This window comes from Temnothorax longispinosus, chromosome 4 (assembly GCF_030848805.1).
Source record: "Temnothorax longispinosus isolate EJ_2023e chromosome 4, Tlon_JGU_v1, whole genome shotgun sequence".
In the NCBI taxonomy this organism is placed as follows: Eukaryota; Metazoa; Arthropoda; class Insecta; order Hymenoptera; family Formicidae; genus Temnothorax; species Temnothorax longispinosus.
Genome location: NC_092361.1, coordinates 13,601,447 through 13,615,550, shown reverse-complemented (window position 1 = coordinate 13,615,550; position 14,104 = coordinate 13,601,447). Strand labels below are relative to the sequence as shown.

The window sequence follows — 14,104 nt, the reverse complement described above, 5'->3', positions numbered from 1 at the left end:
ACTTTGTTATCATTTGCATGATGAGACTCGTCATAAATTCGGCGTCCATACACCGGTAATTTCATTCAAGTTTCTTTACGAAATATTACGCGTGAGAGGATCACAACGCGTCCTTTCTCCGATTGTTGTTCTTCCTTCGAAAGGCAATAAAATACATGTCGTGTGCGATTGAAGTTAAAAATGACGTGCAAAATATCAAGTGAGCATTGTGTTTTCATTATTACGAGTGCATGCGATCGTCATTAATCTTCATATTTACGTGAGTATTGTTTTGTACGAGTACGACTAAAGAATCCAAGATGTCTGTTAAGTTAGCACCCCCTCCCACAAAAAATCGGAATAACACATATACAGAAATTAAGTGCTCTTTATGTGCTAATTATGTGCTCTATTCACGATTTTTGTGCTTGAGCGGTTTCGCGGGAAATTGCAATTGAAAGTAGGGGTGCTGGCTTAACGTAAGCTAGCATCCTTACTTATTAAAATTACATGTAAAATAAAAAAACTCAATATGCTAGAATTATGTGCTTTTTATGTGCTTTCAAATGCCTCAAACGAAATTAGTCTATCTGTAAAAGTTTAAAAGATATACGCAAAAAAAGATCTATATACTACTGATATAAGAGTAAAGTATCATTTAAAATACAGAAAACGAAATAATTCTTGTTTTAAAATGTTTCTCGATTAATGTGTTCTCGAAATATGCACAATGAATTTTTGTGCTCATCCCCTTCCACCGACCCGAACGTGAGCACCCCATACGTACAAGAGTAAAGTACCAGTTAAAATATAGATAGCAAATTGGTTTTAGTCTTAAAATGTTCCTTAATTTATGTGCTTTTAAAATATGTAGAATATAAGTTTTGTGCTTATCCCCTTCAGCCGACAAACCTCCTTGAAAGTGAGCACCCCATACTTACAAGAGTAAAGTATCAGTGCACGGAAATCTCATTGTGCATATTTTGAAAGCACATAAATTAAGGAACATTTTAAGACTAAAACCAATTTGCTATCTATATTTTAACTGGTACTTTACTCTTGTACGTATGGGGTGCTCACATTCAAGAAGGTTTGTCGGCTGAAAGGGATAAGCACAAAAATTCTACATATTTTGAAAGCACATAAATGAAGGAACATTTTAAGACTAAAACCAATTTGCTATCTATATTTTAACTGGCACTTTACTCTTGTACGTATGGGGTGTTCACTTTTAAGAAGGTTTGTCGGCTGAAGGGAATAGGCACAAAACTTTTTTTCTACATATTTTGAAAGCACATAAATTAAGGAACATTTTAAGACTAAAACCAATTCGCCATCTGTATTTTAACTGGTACTTTACTCTTGTACGTATGGGGTGCTCACGTTTGGGTCAGTGGAAGGGGATGAGCACGAAAATTTCATTGTGCATATTTCGAGAACACATTAATCGAGAAACATTTTAAAACAAGAATTATTTTGTTTTCTGTAGTTTAAATGATACTTTACTCTTATATCAGTATAGTATATAGATCTTTTTTGCGAATATCTTTTAAACTATTACAGATAGACTAATTTCGTTTGAGACATTTGAAAGCACATAAAAAGCACATAATTCTAGCATATTGAGTTTTTTATTTTATATGTAATTTTAATGAGTGGGGGTGCTAGCTTATGTTAAGCCAGCACCCCCACTTTCAATTGCGATTTCCCGCGAAACCGCTCGAGCACAAAAATCGTGAATAGAGCACATAATTAGCACATAAAGAGCACTTAATTTCTGTATATGTGTTATTCCGATTTTTTGTGGAGGGGGTGCTAACTTAACAGACATAAATCCAAGAGCAGGAGGAGAAGACCTAGGAGTCATCCGGCAATGGCGGAGCATGAGCTCAGAGGTGAGTTATTAATTGACATGTTTGAATTTTTCAATTATTCACCGTCGCTTTTATGGAACGGATCGATTTTGAATCGACTACCGCAATGCGTTTAATTGGTAAATACCTGACATAACTGATATATTAGTGATTTAAATCTTTCATCGTTCATAGTTTTTTGCACTAATTGTAGGATATTGCACGTCTCAATCAGGAGATTTTAACTTTGATCACTTTGATTATTTCTGAAATACATTATTAAAATATTGCGCAATGGTTTTGAGATGTTCTGTATAATTTAATTAGTAACATGTACAGATTGCGTTATATTTATGTGAAAGAATATCGAATTACGCTAAAAATATGATGAATATCAGCTAACTGAGTCATTATTTAATTGACTTGCCAGAACTTACTGTTTTCATAATATATTTTCCATACATTGTTTTTACGAACTGTATTATATACCACTCCTCAATTTGTAACTGAAAAACTGACAAAGTTTTCTGTTTTTTTTTTACTGAGTTTTCGATAAGGAAACAATTGCGTAACATAATATTTTTATTTAAAGGAAACAAAGAGTAAAAAGTTATTTTCATGAAAAACATTCTCTTTTGTTCTTTCTCTACTAGTGTATTCTACTTTAATAATTAAATATTCTACGCAGCACGTTTTTAACATTCATCATTGCATATTGATTTCTCACGCACTTTGTCAGAAATTTTATTACAATCTCTGAAACAGAAAGTATTATGCGCTAACACGACGTTTGAGCATTTTTTGTTCTGTTTTCTGCCGGTAGCGTATATTTTGGACTTTTGATTTTATTTACTTACAAATACGGTGGTGCCGTTTCTGTTTTTGCACGCAATGTTTTGTAATTATAACGGAGTTATTTTACGGCGAAATGTAACTGGTATATGACAAATTTTCTGTTAGAAAGTTGCTGGTTCACAACTTGACGATAGTGTACTTCTAACAATAAGTAGCAGCTTACTTTTCTCGTTTCGCAATTATTATAGAATATATTTATTGTTGCATACACATGTGCGTTACGACGCAATTTCTAAACAAGTTCTTAATATGTTTTCATTTGCCTCTGGGGAAAAGTAGGTAGGAGAGAAGAGGGAGAGAGCGGGGGCAAGCGCGCGCGACATGCCGAGTTCGTGCACTTTGGCTCCTCGACAGTATGAAAATTTCCGTTTTAGTCATAATGCAAAGTTGGACACACCTGGCTTTTTACGGCGAGAGCAGCGCACGGCGTTGAAATTTTCACGCGGCGTATTACGAAATTCCGTGAAGTTTCCTCCGGTTGCGAAATTCGATGTATCCCGCGACAACGATGCGGGACACGATCATCGTGGCACCCCGGCGCGGCGTCAAAGCGGATATTGCCAGCACGGCAGCGGTGCTAAAATTCTTTTCCGTATATTTCTTCGTGCGCTCACGCGTTGCTTTTATTTGGCCGGCGACTCTTGAGACTCTTCCGTAGTAAAGTCTCGATCGTTTCCATTTCGGAATTTCTCATCAGGCTTTTTATACCGCTGCAGCCGTTGCTCCGCAATGAGTTCCGCGCCTCGCGACTTCAGCGCCGACGCTCTTTATTTCTTGCGTTCAGGATCTCGTCAGCTTCAATTAGGCTCGGTAAAAGCCATAAGAAAATATCGAGAGGTTGGTGGAAGTATATTCCGCGGGATTGCCATTTGTCCTTAAATTATTCAGAGCGACGCGCGGCCAATGCGGAAAAGTAGCACGAAAAGTTTGCGCCAAGAGCGTATAATACAAAGCTTCCGAGTTATTCGCGAAATTGTTAGCAGCCCCAGAAACGTATATAATTAAAATCGGAGAAATATGAAAAGGTTTGCATTGTAAATAAGGATAGTTTGGCTCTAGTAATAATTAGTTTATTACTTTGATGAGACATTGTTGGATCGCTAAAAGACGAGTCAGCGTTTTGTGAGTATAATTGAGACGCGCAACACGGATACAATACCTCTCATTTTATTGAGCATAGAAATTTTCGAGCGGCGTTACCTAGCAAAATGCCACTTTATCCGGTAAATACGTATGCCAACGAGTATGACGAAGATGAATTCGTTCTCGAGTACGCGCGCGGGAGGATGGGTATGCGTAATTCATCAGCGTAATTGAGCTCGCGCAGACCAAGTTTGTAACGCTTCACGAGTCTCATGAGCCGAGTACCATTTCGTAATAGCACGTTAATTTTAGTATGCAATTTTCAAGCTTCATCATGAACCATAGCGTGCTACGTTCGTTCTACAATTTGCAAGATTGATTTCATATCGGTCGAAAGCCGGCGAATAAAAGCCTCGCGGCTTATAAGTCCCATAAACGTTGCCTGTTTTTTTTTTATAGGTTTTGCAATTATTTTTCGCTGATGAAAATAAAATCGTGCGTGAATAATTAGCGTACGGCAACAAGGCATATATATGACTTTCGTGGCAGACATATCGTTCTATGAAACAAGGCAGCTTCATAACGTAATGGAGTTTTCTTGTTCTGTTTCTGTTCTTTCCTTAGCCCGTTTCTTTGTTTCCGGAGTAACTTTGCTGCTCCTAGCAAGGACAATGCCCTTCTTTTCCCTGTGAGCCGCAGACGTTGCGACATAATACTTAAATTAATCTAGTAAATTTCTACGAAATCTCGTGACTTGTGCGAAATTAGCTTACGGAGGTTGACTTTGGCGAAACGTTTCCAGCACGAAAATATTTACATTGTTACAACTGCAATATGTCCGAGAAAATGAAAATATAACACGTGTCAGGCGTATCACGTACGAAAAATGTATAAGAACGGTAGAGCAGAACAATTTTTTAAAAAACATGAACAAACATACGTAGTTTAGTTCGGAGACCGGATAAATCGAATTTTTATTCTGTTTTTATTTTATTCCGCATTGCACATTTCTCTTTTTCACGTTAAAGAATCTTCATCGCATTAACGAACAAGAATGGCAATAACAATAACAGGCTAATAGTATTTACTATCAACATAGTTCTCGGCTAGGAAATGTGCGTCACGTTGTGGAGGGTCCTCGCTTCACGGCTTCGTAATCTAACTTGAAATTAACGCAGCCTAATTTTCGTGCAATTCTCAAGCTTGTGCAAGTGGGTTGAATAGTAACGGCGCGCCGCATTCCAGTTCGTTAAAATGAATTCCGATAAAGTTAACGCCTGTTTTAGCCAATGAAGCTACATTTAGACATTTAGATAAGTTAATAGGCAATCAGACCGCATGTATGAGCGTACTTTTGCTCGTCCTCGTTTCTCTGCCGTCCCTCTTTTTTCTTCCCCGTAATTTCCCTCTTTTCCGTCGGAATCGTTCTTTGTTCCCGCGGCTTCCCCATACCTGGTGCTCGTGTTTATTTCGCAGAATGGTTGACTCCGACTGTGATATCCACCGTCTCTACGAAAAGCAAACTCATCGCTGTTCGTCGCATGCAATCTCCCGGAAAACAAGCCTTCCGGTGACTCGCGAGATTGATTGTAAGAGGCAAATTGTGTTTGCTCATAAGAAGGTCTCGTCTTTTCTCTTTTTTGTTTCTGGGTACAGTAGTCACGTAAAGGAACAACCGACAATCTCGCGGAAATAATGAGAAAACGACTTATGCACAACCCGCGCGCTGCACACTTCGATCAATATTATATTCTTCGGTTACTTATAGTCGCGAAGAATAATTGCATTCGGAAAATTCATCGATATGTTCGTCGAACCGTTCGTTATTTAGTTAACGATATCCAGCTCCTAAAAGCATTATACATGATGAGAAATGATTTGAAAATTGCAACTCAGTATGCATGTAAGTTTCAGATATTTACGGTCCATTACTAAGGCAGATAAGCGCTTACTAATCTGCGGACAATTTGGCGAAATGATTAATTCAATCAGTGTACGTTCGCTCACGTACGCCTGAGAGGAGAACAGATATTTATATTTTATAAATCCGTGGGCGCACTCGATATCGGCAAATATTTCATTTTGCCGCCGCGCCGCGCGCCGTCGCGTTTCGTGCTGCTATACGTCTAAATACCCCCCGCACGATGTAACGTTACTCGCCCGAACGATTCCGCCCGCGAGCAAACTATAAATCTGATAATCGCCACACGACAGAGCCATGGGCGTGTATTGGAACGGTTGCGCGTATGTATGTGTGTGTGTGTGTGTGTGTGTGTGTGTGTGTGTGTGTGTGTGTGTGTGTGTGTGTGTGTGTGTGTGTGTGTGTGTGTGTATGCGCACGTGTATATTTATGCACGCACGCGTATATATTGGCGAGCCGTCCGTTGCCGCGTTTTTTTTATTTCTATCTCTTTTTAGCTATCGGAATCGGCATTAAATGCACGTAGGCATGCATGCAAACATCGCGGTTCATTAAATTAATCCGGACACGGACCGACGTATAAACGTTGGACGTGCGAGTTCGTCGCGACGTGCTCCGTCGTCGTAATTTCTCTCGGATGCTCCGCCGATTTTAAATCGCGTAGCAAATACTCGACTGATTCCAAAGAAATTAAATTGTTAAACAGCCACTGCTAAAACGCGTTGCACCATCTGCTCGATGAAGTTATCTTTATGAATAATCATGATATATGTGTTTAAACCAGGACAATTGCACGATTTATTTTAATTAAAGATGAATATCTCTCCTTAATATTATTCATTATTTTCCAAAAATCATTATCATCAGTAAGTCGATGTCTTTTTACATAAGCGTTTTATCTGAGAGAGAATATATCAAAATCATGTATGTAATATGGTTAAATACGATATTATTACAGAGAAATGTGTGATTCGGAAATTGATTCTTCTAATGACGAATGCACTTTACTTCCCTGATAAAATGACTCATCTGCACCTTTCGTTTGTTCGGCAGCATGGGGATACGGTCACTAATGGGATGATGAATGATAGACAAAGTGTGAATGCCTTTGAATGGTGGCTGCGCGGACAAAGGCTGCCCCTGTGTGCGGCAGCTACTTCGCGATCTCTTTGTCTCGGCTCATAATCGCTTATCCGTAACATCGGTACCGACCTCTCTTGGTAATTAGACTCTCGTATTCGGTAAACGGTATTAGCACAGTATAAGTAAGAACAGTAATTGCACTTTGTGTTGGTGTCTTTGATCTTTTGTGGCAATCACCCACCATGTTGTTGATTGTGCGAGCGCGCTTTATGTAAATAATAGAAACTGCTTGACAATTGTTTCCAAATAACAAATGTGCCAAATGTCTTGTTAATGCTTGAATATATTTTCTACATGTACACAAAGTTTTATCATATATACTTTATTTTATATCAAATACTATGATATAATTGAATTAATATTATTATTATAAATAAAATTATAAGAAATATTATATTAATTAAATATTCAAAGCAAAAATGTTTCAACACATATAAGTAAGTAAAAAATACACATTTTATTTATATTGAAACAGAAATACATTGACGAATAATCGATAAATTACGTACCGATAAATCGATATATTTATATTTACAAATACAAATACAATTTTGAATAGTAATTTCGATAATATTTTACTTGTTAAAAAAACAAACAATAATTAAAAATAACTTAAATTTCTTGTACTATATACGTACTATCAGTTACCATGTAGTTGACATGCGTACTTATAGTTAAATATGTAATTACGTGCATAATTGGTTAACAAGTTAATTATGTAATGTACATGCATATGAATAATTAATTGTATAATTTATAATACGTAATTAACGTAGTTGACAAGCTTAATATCATAAGAATTAGTAAATTTTTACTTGTGCTGTAGAATGGTTATTTTTTTATTATGTTTTCTTTGTTCTTTGAAGTCTCTTGATAAATTTTAAAGTAAACAGGCTCTAATATAAAGTTTAATTAAATAACTTCTTGGAAAATTAGAACATAGTTGAGAAAATTCTACTTTGACCTTAATTTTTAACCGAATTAATTGTCAGATGACAATTTCCATGTTAGTGGCTGTACAATACAAGTCGCCATGTTTATTTACCAACTTGGGAAAGTGTATCTATTGTTTTTATACTGTGGTATTAGAGGGAAGAGTCGTAACGTTCTCCGACGCGTCTGATAACGGAAGAGTATGTTTTCCATGTTAAAAGGATTTTCTTTGACAGATCGTTGCTTCTATATTACTTCGTCTTTCGCACGATCTGCGAAATTGTGCAGCAGAAAACAATTTGGCGAAATTGCATTGGCCTTGTGTCATTGGCTCGGAAGGAAAATCTTGCTGTTGGCAAGAAAAGGCGTAAGCTTCGAAGCTCCTCCGTCGCGTTTCGGACGATACGTGCGTCTTGAGACTTCGAAAGGCTCTCTAGAACTCCCCGCGGTGCTACGAGTTCGAGAACTCTCCTATACCCCTCCAGGAGAATCGATGTCTCGATAGATTTAACAACCTTTCGAGAATAAGGCGTGGAATTTCGCGCGGCGCGTTCTTTCGCGCGTTGCTTCAAGTCGCATATACCGAATCTATTTTGATAATACTATGTTAAATAATCACGTTATTTTTTCCTCTCCTGCAAAGGAGACATTATTTACATTTTTTACCGTTTTCTTTTGGTACCCCATCTAGATCATACTTGCGAATATATACGTTCTTAAATTTTTAATATTTCTTTAAACGCAGAACTTATTTCTCATAGAATTATAGATATATAGACAAATCGAATTAAAAACATATATAGATCGTAATAGTTTTACCGTTTTATAATTACTCAATGATATACATATTTCAGCTAGGATTCTTTTTTTGTAGAGAAAGCTCTTTGCAGTCTTTGTCCGACAGAGAGTCCGACATATTGCAAAAACGCAAGTTGCTCGTAGAGTAATTATTTCTTTCCTGTTGGCGCAAATATAAAATATTTGAACAAAATAATGAAATTAATCGGGCAATCAGTGGCGGCTTTAAGCCGCGCGATTCCAGAATTTGCAACGGACGTGAGAGCGATAAGGAATGTCCAATAACCCGAGTGGGGTAAGTCGGGGACTCCTCGGCATGCGGGGCACGTCAGCCCGATAATCTACGAGTCGATAACTTACTTGCCGAATTTCTGGTCAACCCGACGCAAATTGTCCGTCCGTTCTGCACCTTATAACACCGTCTAATTACAAACATTACAGCCGAAACGTGCAATTATGCGCCTCGCAACGAACCACCATCGACCGCGGCTATATTCGATAATCTTGCGATATTACGTCACGCTTTACCTTAATTTAACTCCGCATTTTTGTATACGTTGTAGGTGCGTGATTCCAGTAAGTTGAATAAGTAGCAGATAGCGGCATTATTTATCGCGTCGCATAAATAAGCTGTATCAGTATAACTGTCGCTAATGAATATAATTACACGCATTTAGTGAAAAATATTTTCTGTCCTATTATAAGGGTCGGTTTTATATCAACGTCGGTTAATTTTACTTTAACTGATATTACGTCTCTTTTTAGAAATAGGTGAGCCATTTTAACCGAATGCATTAAAGTGATAGTTCGTAAAAATAATTGAAGTAGCAGTAGAACCTGCATAGTGGTTTGTAAAAATAATTGAAAATTAATTATCTAAGAGTTTAAATCTTACATGTTTTATTTTGTAGAATATGATATCACTCCTTTACATTTTAATAATTAATATTTTTATCAGATATACAATGTGTCTGTTATGTATAATATATCAAATTTTTATTGTAAATGAAATGAATTTAATTATCTAAAATATGATTATAAAATTAAAAAACTGTCATTATTCAGTAAAATCGCCTTCACCAGCACAACTCATTAGCATAATACAAGAGTTTCGTTATATCCTTAAACATATTTATAGCTTATCTCACGCGTAACTGGGCATTATAAATCTTGTGTTGCTGCAAATAACGAGCTAAATAAGTTATAACCAGCGGTAATATTTTCTCTCCATCCTTCGCCGCGGTCCTGAGGGAACTTATGGTGGTCGTTAAAGGAGCTAAGCTGCCGCTCTCTCGGTGAAGCCTTACGTACCGAATAACAACTCATTACCGAGTCTCACATTGCGGCACGAAGGAATTATATCGCGCCGCTGGGGGCGCGCGCCCGTTTTTAGCGCGTCATGTCCTTGATCACTCACAGCCTCTCTCTCTCTCTCCTTTGCTCCTTCTGTCGCCAGGAGAGCTAAAACGGGGCGGATGGGCGTGCAAGCTGCAGCTGCACCCAGTTAATTCACGCCAGCGACCCGGACTGTGTTCGCGCATACACCTACGTCACATGCTTCTCGCCTCCACGAGCGTTCCCTCACTACCATCAACACCCCGATCTATTCGATGGACCAAATACATAGGTAGTTTCACTATTATATTGTTCACTGGCTCCGAACGATGTTTGGACGAAATTCGTGCAAAAAAGAGAGAAGCAAGGGAAGATAAAGGAGTGGAGGTGGCAAAAGGCCGCGAGAGCGTATTCCGGAACACTTACGAGGAACCCGGAGGGACCCGGAAGGAAAGGGCGAATGTGCGATGCATCGGTTGTGCATACATACGCCGTAGACAAGCGCGACACCGATACGTGCTCGGAGACTGAATCGCGCTCTCGCGTGTGGTGTGCAGCTGCATGCTGCAAGCGCGCATACCGAAAGTATGACGTTCCACCGATATCAAAGTAGTCCAGACTTCGCACGAGTACGAGTTAGAGTTTCATCCTTTAGTACGGAATATCTTGTCGAGGGCTCGACGCTAAAACCTTGGATCTCTCAATGTGTGCGCGCGGTTCGAATCAAAACACGAAATGGCTACGGCAAACTATTTCGGACTCTTTGAAAATTTTATTACAGAGACATTTGATTCATTCTGTAACTAAAAGGGAGTTGGGCGAAAATTACATTACGAAATGCTAAAATTTTCATTTCAAACGTATTCCTCTAGCGACAGTATTTTTTTAAATAAACGAATTCAGCGATTTATCGATGTCCATTTATTTTGTGGAAACACAGAAAAAAATAAATGTGAATGGTACGTGGTTGTACATACCTCGACAAATTGTCTCTATAGCGATTGATGAGTATTCGATGGTAAACTATTTCGCTTTGTTTAATGCGTAATACAACTGAATTTATGCTCGTAAGAAGCTTCCTGTTTATTGTTTCGAGTTAGACTTTACGGCTGGTATTTGCATGCGTTTAGCAGCTGGAAGCATGTACATAATAGCGCCGTTCGAATTCAAACTATTCGGCCGTACAATCAAAATTCTAACCGAAATTTCTACCAATGTGGTAGCGGCCGCTCTCGAACGACCGTAAATGCAATCTCGCGTGCTGTTAGTTCGTTTTGAGTTGATGCTGACTAGCAGAAATTCAATTTTACGATGAGTGGAATTTTTTTCCAGGCGCGATATAATCGTACACATCTGATGGCGCTTATAGGTCGCATTTTGCCCCCCCCTGTGATTGCTATCAAGCAATTTATCTTCCATTTTTGGCGTTGTAAAATTTTATATTGTTTTCGCAAAACTGTTGCATGATTAATGTCATTCTATTTTCGTTCAACACGCGATTATTGATCTAAAATCTATATTTTAATGCAAAATGTTCTCCTTACTATTTAGGCTTATGGATTTATAATGTAATTTAAGACATGACACTTGATGACATGAATTGATTTTACTACCACTAATCAAAAATCCGATTACAAAGGAGGATGCATTTTAGATATTTTGGGGAGCACGCAGGGATCGTTGGATTCATTTTTTTTTCATTCAGTATCACTTGCTGAATCCAAGAAAAATGGCCAAAAAATCTTAGTATCCAGGAACAAGTTTTTAAACACATTTTATACTGAAGAAAGCAACGGTTGATTTTATCATTTTCTCGAACAAGTTTAAACCACATTTTTTTTACTAATAATTGCTTGATAATGATGATTGTAGAGTAGCTGTAACATTGCTTGCTACAATGAATTTACCGAATGTTCTGCAATTAGTAGAAAAATGTGGTTTAAACCGACAAAGACGTCAGTTTAAAAAATTGAAAGAAGACGACATTCTTATTTTTCCTCGATTTTCCAATGAAGAACTCCGAAACTTGAGTGGTCCGTACCAATTTTTATTGGCAAAATCCTACGTAGAAGATCATTTGTTTGACGGTGACCACGAGTTCGAGATGATAAATAAAGAATCTCTTAAATAAAATCAACCGTTACTTTCTTCGGTACAAAATATGTTTAAAAACTTTTCCTACTATGATTTTTTTGGCCATTTTTCTCGGATTCAGCAAGATACTGAATAAAAAAAAAAATGAATCTAACGATCCCTGCATGCTCCCCAAAATGCCTAAAATGCATACCGTCCTTTCCACTTATTACGATTTCTCCGCGATATTTATTGTCGCGATGTAATTTGCAATTGGGAAGGTTATTAAATATGCCAGCGCGCGATAAATGCAGCAATCCTCTCGTGATTTATTACGTGAGATGAATTTCTCGTGTGGCAAACATTTTTAAATTTAATACTATTTCCCTTTATTTCGCCTTTTACCAATGTCGGTGGATATTTCCTTCAACCATGGTCGCAATTTATTTTCAACGCGCTACCGGTGAATTGTAAATGGGGCACGAACGTGGGCGTAATCCCTTGTAACGGCAAATTGAAAGCTTCGTTCAATGTCCTCTCGATAGGGTTTGTGCAACGCTAGCCCCGATGATCCGTTTTATGTACGATATACTCTGTATCGCCTCTTCTTCCACGTACCTCTTAGCGCGAAAAAGCATCCACCCGAATCTTCCGGTCACACCTTCTTCTATCTCTAAACTGGAAGTCATCGCCTGCCTCATATCGCGTGATTTCTGGTGCGATATAAGATCAAGATACAAATGCTTCTCAAATAAGTTGAAAAGCTTCATTTCAAAATGATTCTCATCATTAAACTGACAGCAGCGTTTATCTTTCCAAGCTATTAGCGATAAGTCTTACGATGCGTACGTAAATTTACGAAACTAGGTGTCGACTTTACTTTCAATACTGCGAAACGGCCCCGTAAACTTGCGCCGACGCCCTTTCGCTCCATGCAAATATTGCGCGCTGTTTAGTGGCCGTTTTGTGCGATTTTATCTCTGTCGGCGTATCGAAGTGCAGTAAACGAAACCTGTTCCCGCCCCGTTTCGAGGCATCTCCTGTTCACCCCTGAAGACAAATAAACAACGACTGTCGGCGCACGGTCGTGAATTTGGTAGCGAGATCGGAGGGCCTCGGTACCGCACGAGCTAGCTATTCAACTCTTTTCGTAATAAATACGTGACTAAATACATATATTCTTTTCCATTTTCGAAGCCCTCTGGTATCGAGACCGGAGGAAACGTTGTGTCCCAATTCACGTTCAGGGTGACTGCCGCGTATATTGGGGATCCGTTCCGTGTTTAGTCGACTTACCTCTTCGATATGCTTACACGACGAATTACACGCCCCTCGTGAGGATTGAACTCGAAAGTAGAAACTATCCTTTTTTGTAACGATGCCGTGCACGGACGACATTGCGCGTCGTGACGCTGAAAAAGATTTCATACATGAATTATAAATCGATGCAGATGTTAACATTAATTATTCAATAGACACATTTTCATAGGTCTATCCATATTATTTGCACTTTCTATATTACACGTAGAAACAAATATTCGTTTTAAAATGCTCGTTTATTAAAAAAGAAACTTTATCAGTGTTGAATTCTAACTTTCAATAACAATAAAATATTACGCTACGTGAAATTTGGCGAATGGGTTTGTTTTTCTCAAAAGAAACGCGCGTTTCACCGTGAAAACTAAACTTTCTGTACGATACTTAACGTAGCGCGCGGATTTATAGTTTACTCGACGATCGTAACCAGTCCGAACGCGGGAAGTCGAAGAAAACTATATGCAGAGGAGTATGTTTGGAAGTTTTCATTCCTCTAAAGTAACCCGTTTATCGCCGTCCAGATCTCGAAGAGAGAATATTTACGGATTTTGATACAAGATTACGTCCAAATCCCACCTTTTAAGTTCGAAAAATTTTTCGCTTTATGTAGTTTTGAACGCGAGATTTTTGGCATCGCAATTGCATACGAATTTTTCTAAATTTCCGATATGTAGCCAGAATTCCGTTTGTCTAGCTAAAATACATTGTTTTTTTTTAAATCGATAAAGGTAACATTTATAGAATAAATATCTCTTACAAATATTTATTTATTATTGATAATTATCTATTACAGTAAATTACGAGATAATAATGA

At 38.0% G+C, this 14,104-nt stretch overlaps 2 protein-coding genes across 4 annotated transcripts in view; one reads left to right on the top strand and one right to left on the bottom strand.

Moving 5' to 3' along the window:
- LOC139812310 (uncharacterized) overlaps nucleotides 1-14,104 on the top strand; it is a 162,716-nt gene that overhangs the window by 12,224 nt on the left and 136,388 nt on the right. The gene's annotated exons all lie outside the window — the stretch shown is intronic.
- The window catches only part of Sfl (N-deacetylase and N-sulfotransferase sfl), a 271,277-nt gene that overhangs the window by 122,925 nt on the left and 134,248 nt on the right, over nucleotides 1-14,104 (bottom strand). The window contains exon 3 of one of the 2 annotated variants that reach the window (XM_071777022.1): nucleotides 13,270-13,385. The exons of the other annotated variant lie outside the window; for it this stretch is intronic. The gene's annotated coding sequence lies outside the window, so the exon portion shown is untranslated. The remainder of the gene's footprint in view (nucleotides 1-13,269; nucleotides 13,386-14,104) is intronic. 2 annotated transcript variants of the gene reach the window in all.